This window comes from Colletes latitarsis, unplaced genomic scaffold, assembly GCF_051014445.1.
Source record: "Colletes latitarsis isolate SP2378_abdomen unplaced genomic scaffold, iyColLati1 scaffold0006, whole genome shotgun sequence".
Classification (NCBI taxonomy): domain Eukaryota; kingdom Metazoa; phylum Arthropoda; class Insecta; order Hymenoptera; family Colletidae; genus Colletes; species Colletes latitarsis.
Window position 1 is genome coordinate 37,574,167 of NW_027488366.1, and position 10,210 is coordinate 37,584,376.

Sequence of the window (10,210 nt, forward strand, 5' to 3'; positions counted from 1 at the left end):
TTCTTCACAAACATGTTGAACAGATCCTGGATTTTCTCTGGTTTGGATCAGGTAGTAATATGGTACCACACTGGAACAGTCGATTAAACGCGGTTTCGATCAATATTTTAGAGGATAACGAATGCTTAGTCTGGGTTAGGTCTGGGATTTGCCCTCATTTGGCTCGTACTTTCGCATTCTTCACATACTTTTTGAGCAGATCCTGGGTTTTTTCTGGTTTGTATCACCTAGTAATGTGGTACCGCACTGAAAGAGTCGAGTAAACCTGGTCTCGATCAATATTTTAGAGGATAACGCATGCTAGGTCTGGGTTAGGTCTGGGATTTGCCCTATTCAGACTCATACCTTCGCATTCTTCACGTAGTCGTTGAACAGATCCTGGGTGTTTTCTGGTTTGGGTCAGGTCGTAATGTGGTACCACACTGAAACAGTCGATTAAGCCTGGTCTCGATCAATATTTTAGAGGATAACGCATGTTAGGTCTGCGTTAAGTCTGGTATTTGCCATTATTGGGCTCATACTTTCGCATTTCTCGCATACTTGTTGGCCAGATCCTGGGCTTTGTATGGTTTGGATCAGGTAGTAATGTGGTACCACACAGAAACAGCCAATTGAAGCTGGCCACGATCAATATTTTAGAGGATAACGCATGCTAGGTCTGGGTTAGGTCTGGGATTTGCCCTCATCAGGCTCATGCAATCGCATATTTCGCATTCTTCTTGGCCAGATCCTGGTCCTTTTCTGGATTGTATCACGTATTAATGTGGTACCACACTAGAACAGTCGACTAAACCCGGTTTCGATCAATATTTTAGAGGATAGCGAATGCTTAGTGTGGGTTAGGTCTGGGTATTTGCTCCCATCAGGCTCATACTTTCGTATATTTCGCACACTTGTTGACCAGATCGTGGGTTTTTTCTGGTTTGGATCACGTAGTAATGTGGTGCCACACTGAAACAGTCAATAAAACCTGGCCACGATCAATATTTTAGAGGATAACGCATGTTTGGTCTGGGCTAGGTCTGGGATTTGCCCACATCAGGCTCATACTTTCGCATTCTTCACATACTTGTTGACCAGATCGTGGGTTTTTTCTGGTTTGGATCACGTAATAATGTGGTACCACACTGAAACAGTCGATTGAGCCTGGTTTCGATCAATATTTTAGAGGATAACGCATGTTAGGTCTACGTTAGGTCTGGGATTTGCCGTCATCAGGCTCATGCAATCGCATATTTCACATACTTGTTGGCCATATTCTGGTCTTTTTCTGGTTTGAATCACGTAATATTGTGGTACCACACAGAAACAGACAATTAAACCAGGCCACGATCAATATTTTAGAGGATAACGCATGTTAGGTCTAGGTTAGGTCTGGTATTTGCCACCATCAGGCTCATACTTTCGCATTTCTCGCATTCTTGTTGGCCAGATCCTGGTCCTCTTCTGGATTGTATCACGTAGTAATGTGGTACCACACTGAAACAGTCGATGAAGCCCGGTCTCGATCAATATTTACGAGGATAACGCATGTTAGGTCTGGGTTTAGTCTGGTATTTGCCACCATCAGGCTCATACAATCGCATATTTCGCATTCTTGGTGGCCAGATCCTGGTCTTCTTCTGGTTTGAATCACGTAGTATTGTGGTACCACACAGAAACAGCCAATAAAATCTGGCCACGCATGCTAGGTCTAGGTTAGGTCTGGAATATGCTCTCATCAGGCTCATACAATCGCATATTTCGCATTCTTGGTGGCCAGATCCTGGTCTTCTTCTGGTTTGAATCACGTAGTATTTTGGTACCACAAAGAAACAGCCAATTAAAGCTGGCCACGATCAATAATTTAGAGGATAACGCATGCTAGGTCTGGGTTAGGTCTAGGACTTGCCCTCATCAGACTCATACTTTCGCATTCTTCACATAGTTGTCGAACAGATCCTGGTCTTCTCCTGGTTTGCATCACGTAGTATTGTGGTACCACACAGAAACAGTCGATTAAGCCTGGTCTCGATCAGTATTTTAGAGGATAACGCATGTTAGGTCTGGGTTAGGTCTGGTATTTGCCATTATCAGGCTCATACTTTCGCATTTCTCGCACTCTTGTTGTCCAAATCCTGGTCCTTTTCTGGATTGTATCATCTAGTAATGTGGTACCACACTGAAAGAGTCGATTAAACCTGGTATCGATCAATATTTTAGAGGATAACGCATCTTAGGTCTAGGTTAGGTCTGGGATTTGCCCTCATCAGGCTCATACAATCGCATATTTCGCATTCTTGGTGGCCAGATCCTGGTCTTCTTCTGGTTTACATCACGTAGTATTGTGGTACCACACAGAAATAATCAGTTAAACCTGGCCACGATCAATATTTTAGAGGATAACGCATTCTAGGTCTGGGTTGGGTCTGGGATTTGCCCTCATCAGACTCATACTTTCGCATTCTTCACATAGTTGTTGAACAGATCCTGGTCCTTTTCTGGATTGTACAACGTAGTAATGCGGTACCACACTGAAAGTGTCGATTAAACCTGGTTTCCATCAATATTTTAGAGGATAACGCATGTTAGGTGTAGGTTAGGTCTGGGATTTGCCCTCATCAGGCTCATACAATCGCATATTTCGCATTCTTGGTGGCCAGATCCTGGTCTTCATCTGGTTTACATCACGTAGTATTGTGGTACCACACAGAAACAGTCAATTAAACCTGGCCACGATCAATATTTTAGAGGATAACGCATGCTAGGTCTGGGTTAGGTCTGGGATTTGCCCTCATCAGACTCACACTTTCGCATTCTTCACATATTTGTTGAACAAATCCTGGTCTTCTCCTGGTTTGCATCGCGTAGTATTGTGGTACCACACAGAAATAATCAGTTAAACCTGGCCACGATCAATATTTTAGAGGATAACGCATTCTAGGTCTGGGTTAGGTCTGGGATTTGCCGTCATCAGGCTCATGCAATCGCATATTTCGCATTCTTGTTGGCCAGATCCTGGTCCTTTTCTGGATTGTACAACGTAGTAATGCGGTACCACACTGAAAGTGTCGATTAAACCTGGTTTCCATCAATATTTTAGAGGATAACGCATGTTAGGTGTAGGTTAGGTCTGGGATTTGCCCTCATCAGGGTCATACAATCGCATATTTCGCATTCTAGGTGGCCAGATCCTGGTCCTTTTCTGGTTTGAATCACGTATTATTGTGGTACCACACAGAAACAGTCAATAAAACCTGGCCACGATCAATATTTTAGAGGATAACGCATGCTAGGTCTGGGTTAGGCCTGGGATTTGCCCTCATCAGGCTCATATAATCGCATATTTCGCATTCCTGGTGGCCAGATCCTGGTCTTCTTCTGGTTTGAATCACGTAGTATTGTGGTACCACACAGAAACAGCCAATTAAACCTGGCCACGATCAATATTTTAGAGGATAACGCATGCTAGGTCTGGGTTAGGTCTGGGATTTGCCCTCATCAGACTCATAGAATCGCATATTTCGCATCCTCGTTGGCCAGATCCTTGTCTTCTTCATGTTTTAATCATGTAGTAAAGTGGATCCGCACGGAAACAGTCAATTAAACCTGGCCACGATCAATATTTTAGAGGATAACGCATTCTAGGCCGGGGTTAGGTGTGCGATTTGCCCTCATCAGACTCATACTTTCGCATTCGTCACATACTTGTTTTACTGATCCTGGGTTTTTCAGGTTTGGATCACGTAGTAGTGTGGTACCACACTGAAACAGTCGATTAAGCCTGGTCTCGATCAGTATTTTAGAGGATAACGCATCTTAAGTCTAGGTTAGGTCTGGAATATGCTCTCATCAGGCTCATACTTTCGTATATTTCGCACACTTGTTGAACAGGTCGTGGGTTTTTTCGGGTTTGGATTACGTAGTAATGTGGTGCCACACTGAAACAGTCAATAAAACCTGGCCACGATCAATATTTTAGAGGATAACGCATGTTAGTTCTGGGCTTGATCTGGGATTTGCCCTCATCAGGCTCATACTTTCGCATATCTCGCACACTTGTTGGCCAAATCCTGAGTTTTTTCTGGTTTGGATCAGGTAGTAATGTGGTACCACACTAGAACAGTCGACTAAACCCGGTTTCGATCAATATTTAAGAGGATAGCGAATGCTTAGTCTGGGTTAGGTCTGGGATTTGCTCTCATCAGGCTCATACTTTCGTACATTTCGCACACTTGTTGACCAGATCGTGGGTTTTTTCTGGTTTGGATCACGTAGTAATGTGGTGCCACACTGAAACAGTCGATTAAACCTGGCCTCGATCAAGATTTTAGCGGATAACGCATGCTAGGTCTGGGTTAGGTCTAGGATTTGCCCTCATTACGCTCATACTTTCGCATTCTTCACATACTTTTTGAGCAGATCCTGGGTTTTTTCTGGTTTGGATTACGTAGTAATGTGGTACCTCACTGAAACAGTCGATTAAACCTGGTATCGATCAATATTTTAGAGGATAACGCATGTTAGGTCTAGGTTAGGTTTGGGATTTGCCCTCATCAGACTCATACTTTCGCATTCTTCACATACTTGTTGAACAGGTCCTGGGTTTTTTCTGGTTTGGATCACGTGGTAATGTGGTACCACATTAAAACAGTCGATTAAGCCTTATCTCGATCAATATTTTAGAGGATAACGCATGTTAGGTCTGGGCTAGGTCTGGGACTTGCCCTCATCAGGCTCATACTTTCGCATTCTTCACATACTTGTTGAAAAGATCCTGGGTTGTTTCTGGTTTGGATCATGTAGTAATGCGGTACCACACTGGAACAGTCGATTCAACCCGGTTTCGATCAATATTTTAGAGGATAACGCATGCTAGGTCTGGGTTAGGACTGGGACTTGCCCTCATGTGGCTCATACTTTCGCATTTCTAACAAATATGTTGACAAGATCGTGGGTTTTTTTCTGGTTTGGATCACGTAGTAATGTGGTACCACACTGAAACAGTCAATTAAACCTAGTTTCGATCAATATTTTAGAGGATAACGCATGTTAGGTGTAGGTTAGGTCTGGGATTTGCCCTCATCAGGGTCATACAATCGCATATTTCGCATTCTAGGTGGCCAGATCCTGGTCCTTTTCTGGTTTGAATCACGTATTATTGTGGTACCACACAGAAACAGTCAATAAAACCTGGCCACGATCAATATTTTAGAGGATAACGCATGCTAGGTCTGGGTTAGGCCTGGGATTTGCCCTCATCAGGCTCATATAATCGCATATTTCGCATTCCTGGTGGCCAGATCCTGGTCTTCTTCTGGTTTGAATCACGTAGTATTGTGGTACCACACAGAAACAGCCAATTAAACCTGGCCACGATCAATATTTTAGAGGATAACGCATGCTAGGTCTGGGTTAGGTCTGGGATTTGCCCTCATCAGACTCATAGAATCGCATATTTCGCATCCTCGTTGGCCAGATCCTTGTCTTCTTCATGTTTTAATCATGTAGTAAAGTGGATCCGCACGGAAACAGTCAATTAAACCTGGCCACGATCAATATTTTAGAGGATAACGCATTCTAGGCCGGGGTTAGGTGTGCGATTTGCCCTCATCAGACTCATACTTTCGCATTCGTCACATACTTGTTTTACTGATCCTGGGTTTTTCAGGTTTGGATCACGTAGTAGTGTGGTACCACACTGAAACAGTCGATTAAGCCTGGTCTCGATCAGTATTTTAGAGGATAACGCATCTTAAATCTAGGTTAGGTCTGGTATATGCTCTCATCAGGCTCATACTTTCGTATATTTCGCACACTTGTTGACCATATCGTGGGTTTTTTCTGGTTTGGATCACGTAGTAATGTGGTGCCACACTGAAACAGTCAATAAAACCTGGCCACGATCAATATTTTAGAGGATAACGCATGTTAGGTCTGGGCTAGGTCTGGGATTTGCCCTCATCAGGCTTATACTTTCGCATTCTTCACATACTTGTTGAACAGATGCTGGGTTTTTTCTGGTTTGGATCACGTAATAATGTGGTACCACACTGAAGCAGTAGATTAAGCCTGGTTTCGATCAATATTTTAGAGGATAACGCATGTTAGGTCTACGTTAGGTCTGGGATTTGCCGTCATCAGGCTCATGCAATCGCATATTTCACATTCTTGTTGGCCATATTCTGGTCTTCTTCTGGTTTGAATCACGTAATATTGTGGTACCACACAGAAACAGACAGTTAAACCAGGCCACGATCAATATTTTAAAGGATAACGCATGCTAGGTCTGGGTTAGGTCTGGGATTTGCCCTCATCAGGCTCATACAATCGCATATTTCGCATTCTTGGTGGCCAGATCCTGGTCTTCTTCTGGTTTGAATCACGTAGTATTGTGGTACCACACAGAAACAGCCAATTAAATCTGGCCACGCATGCTAGGTCTGGGTTAGGACTGGGATTTGCCCTCCTCAGACTAATACTTTCGCATTCTTCACATAGTTGTTGAACAGATCCTGGACTTCTTCCGGTTTGAATCACGTAGTATTGTGGCACCACACAGAAACTGTCGATGAAGCCTGGTCTCGATCAATATTTTAGAGGATAACGCATGTTAGGTTTGGGTTTAGTCTGGTATTTGCCACCATCAGGCTCATACTTTCGCATTACTCGCATACTTATTGGCCAGATCCTGGTCCTTTTCTGGATTGTATCACGTAGTAATGTGGTACCACACTGAAACAGTCGATTAAACCCGGTTTCGACCAATAGTTTAGAGGAAAACGAATCTTAAGACTAGGTTAGGTCTGGAATATGCTCTCATCAGGCTCATACTTTCGCATTCTTCACATACTTGTTGAGCAGGTCCTGGGTTTTTTCTGGTTTGGATCACGTGGTAATGTGGTACCACATTAAAACAGTCGATTAAGCCTTATATCGATCAATATTTTAGAGGATAACGCATGTTAGGTCTGGGTTAGGTCTGGGACCTGCCCTCATCAGGCTCATACTTTCGCATTCTTCACATACTTCTTGAACAGATCTTGGGTTGTTTCTGGTTTGGATCGTGTAGTAATGCGGTACCACACTGGAACAGTCGATTAAACCCGGTTTCGATCAATATTTTAGAGGATAACGCATGCTAGGTCTGGGTTAGGACTGGGACTTGCCCTCATTTGGCTCATACTTTCGCATTTCTAACAAATATGTTGACAAGATCGTGGGTTTTTTTCTGGTTTGGATCACGTAGTAATGTGGTACCACACTGAAACAGTCAATTAAACCTAGTTTCGCTCAATATTTTAGAGGATAACACCGGTTTGGTCTGAGTTTGGTCTGGGATATAACCGCATCAGACTCATACTTTCACATTCTTCACATACTTGTTGAACAGATCCTGGGTTGTTTCTGGTTGGATCATGTAGTAATGCTGTACCACACTGGAACAGTCGATTAAACCCGGTTTCGATCAATATTTTAGAGGATAACGCATGCTAGGTCTGGGTTAGGACTGGGACTTGCCCTCATTTGGCTGATACTTTCGCATTTCCAACAAATATGTTGACATGATCGTGGGTTTTTTTCTGGTTTGAATCACGTAGTAATGTGGTACCACACTGAAACAGTCAATTAAACCTAGTTTCGATCAATATTTTAGAGGATAACACCTGTTTGGTCTGGGATATAACCACATCAGACTCATACTTTCACATTCTTCACATACTTTTTGAGCAGATCCTGGGTTTTTTCTGGTTTGGACCACGTAGTAATGTGGTAACACACAGAAACAGTCAATTAAACCTGGCCACGATCAATATTTTAGAGGATAACGCATGCTAGGTCTGGGTCAGGTCTGGGATTTGCCCTCATCAGGCTTATACTTTCGCATTCTTCACATACTTGTTGAACAGATGCTGGGTTTTTTCTGGTTTGGATCACGTAATAATGTGGTACCACACTGAAACAGTCGATTAAGCCTGGTTCCGATCAATATTTTAGAGGATAACGCATGTTAGGTCTACGTTAGGTCTGGGATTTGCCGTCATCAGGCTCATGCATTCGCATATTTCACATTCTTGTTGGCCATATTCTGGTCTTCTTCTGGTTTGAATCACGTAATATTGTGGTACCACACAGAAACAGACAATTAAACCAGGCCACGATCAATATTTTAAAGGATGACGCATGCTAGGTCTGGGCTAGGTCTGGGATTTGCCCTCATCAGGCTCATACAATCGCATATTTCGCATTCTTGTTGGCTAGATCCTGGTCCTTTTCTGGGTTGTATCACGTAGTAATGTGGTACCACACTGAAACAGCCAATTAAACCTGGCCACGATCAATATTTTAGAGGATAACGCATGCTAGGTCTGGGTCAGGTCTGGGATTTGCCCTCATCAGGCTTATACTTTCGCATTCTTCACATACTTGTTGAACAGATGCTGGGTTTTTTCTGGTTTGGATCACGTAATAATGTGGTACCACACTGAAACAGTCGATTAAGCCTGGTTTCGATCAATATTTTAGAGGATAACGCATGTTAGGTCTACGTTAGGTCTGGGATTTGCCGTCATCAGGCTCATGCATTCGCATATTTCACATTCTTGTTGGCCAGATCCTGGTCTTCTTCTGGTTTGAATCACGTAGTATTGTGGTACCACACAGAAACAGCCAATTAAATCTGGCCACGCATGCTAGGTCTGGGTTAGGACTGGGATTTGCCCTCCTCAGACTAATACTTTCGCATTCTTCACATAGTTGTTGAACAGATCCTGGACTTCTTCCGGTTTGAATCACGTAGTATTGTGATACCACACAGAAACAGCCAATTAAACCTGGCCACGATCTATATTTTAGAGGATAACGCATGCTAGGTCTGGGATAGGTCTGGGATTTGCCCTCATCAAACTTATACTTTCGCATTATTCACATAGTTGTTGAGCAGATCCTGGTCTTCTCCTGGTTTGAATCACGTAGTAATGTGGTACCACACAGAAACAGTCGATTAAACCTGGCCACGATCAATATTTTAGAGGATAACGCATGCTAGGTCTGGGTTAGGTCTGGGTTTTGACTTCGTCCGACTCATACAATCGCATATTTCGCATCCTTGTTGGCCAGATCCTTGTCTTCTTCATGTTTGAATCATGTAGTATTGTGGAACCACACGGAAACAGTCAATTAAACCTGGCCACGATCAATATTTTAGAGGATAACGCATGCTAGGTCCGGGTTAGGTGTGCGATTTGCCCTCATCAGACTCATACTTTCGCATTCGTCACATACTTGTTTTACTGATCCTGGGTTTTTCAGGTTTGGATCACGTAGTAGTGCGGTACCACACTGAAACAGTCGACTAAGCCTGGTCTCGATCAGTATTTCAGAGGGTAACGCATCTTAAGTCTAGGTTAGGTCTGGAATATGCTCTCATCAGGCTCATACTTTCGTATATTTCGCACACTTGTTGAACAGGACGTGGGTCTTTTCGGGTTTGGATCACGTAATATTGTGGTACCACACGGAAATAATCAGTTAAACCTGGCCACGATCAATAATTTAGAGGATAACGCATGCTAGGTCTGGGTTAGGTCTGGGATTTGCCCTCATCAGGCTCATACAATCGCATATTTCGCATTCTTGGTGGCCAGATCCTGGTCTTCTTCTGGTTTGAATCACGTGGTATTGTGGTACCACGCAGAAACAGTCAATTAAACCTGGCCACGATCAATATTTTAGAGGATAGCGCATGTTAGGTCTAGGTTAGGTCTGGGATTTGCCCTCATCTGGCTCATGCAATCGCAAATTTCGCATTCTTGTTGGCCAGATCCTGGTCCATTTCTGGATTGTATCACGTAGTAATGTGGTACCACACTGAAACAGTCGATTAAACCCGGTTTCGACCAATATTTTAGAGGACAACGAATGCTTGGTCTGGGTTAGGTCTGGGATTTGCCCTCATCAGGCTCACACTGTCGCATTCTTCACATACATGTTGAACAGATCCTGGGTTTACTCTGGTTTGGATCAGGTAGTAACATGGTACCACACTGAAACAGTCGATTAAACCCGGTTTCGACCAATATTTTAGAGGAAAACGAATGCTTGGTCTGGGTTAGGTCTGGGATTTGCCCTCATCAGGCTCATACTGTCGCATTCTTCACATACATGTTGAACAGATCCTGGGTTTTTTCTGGTTTTGATCAGGTAGTAATATGGTACCACACTCGAACAG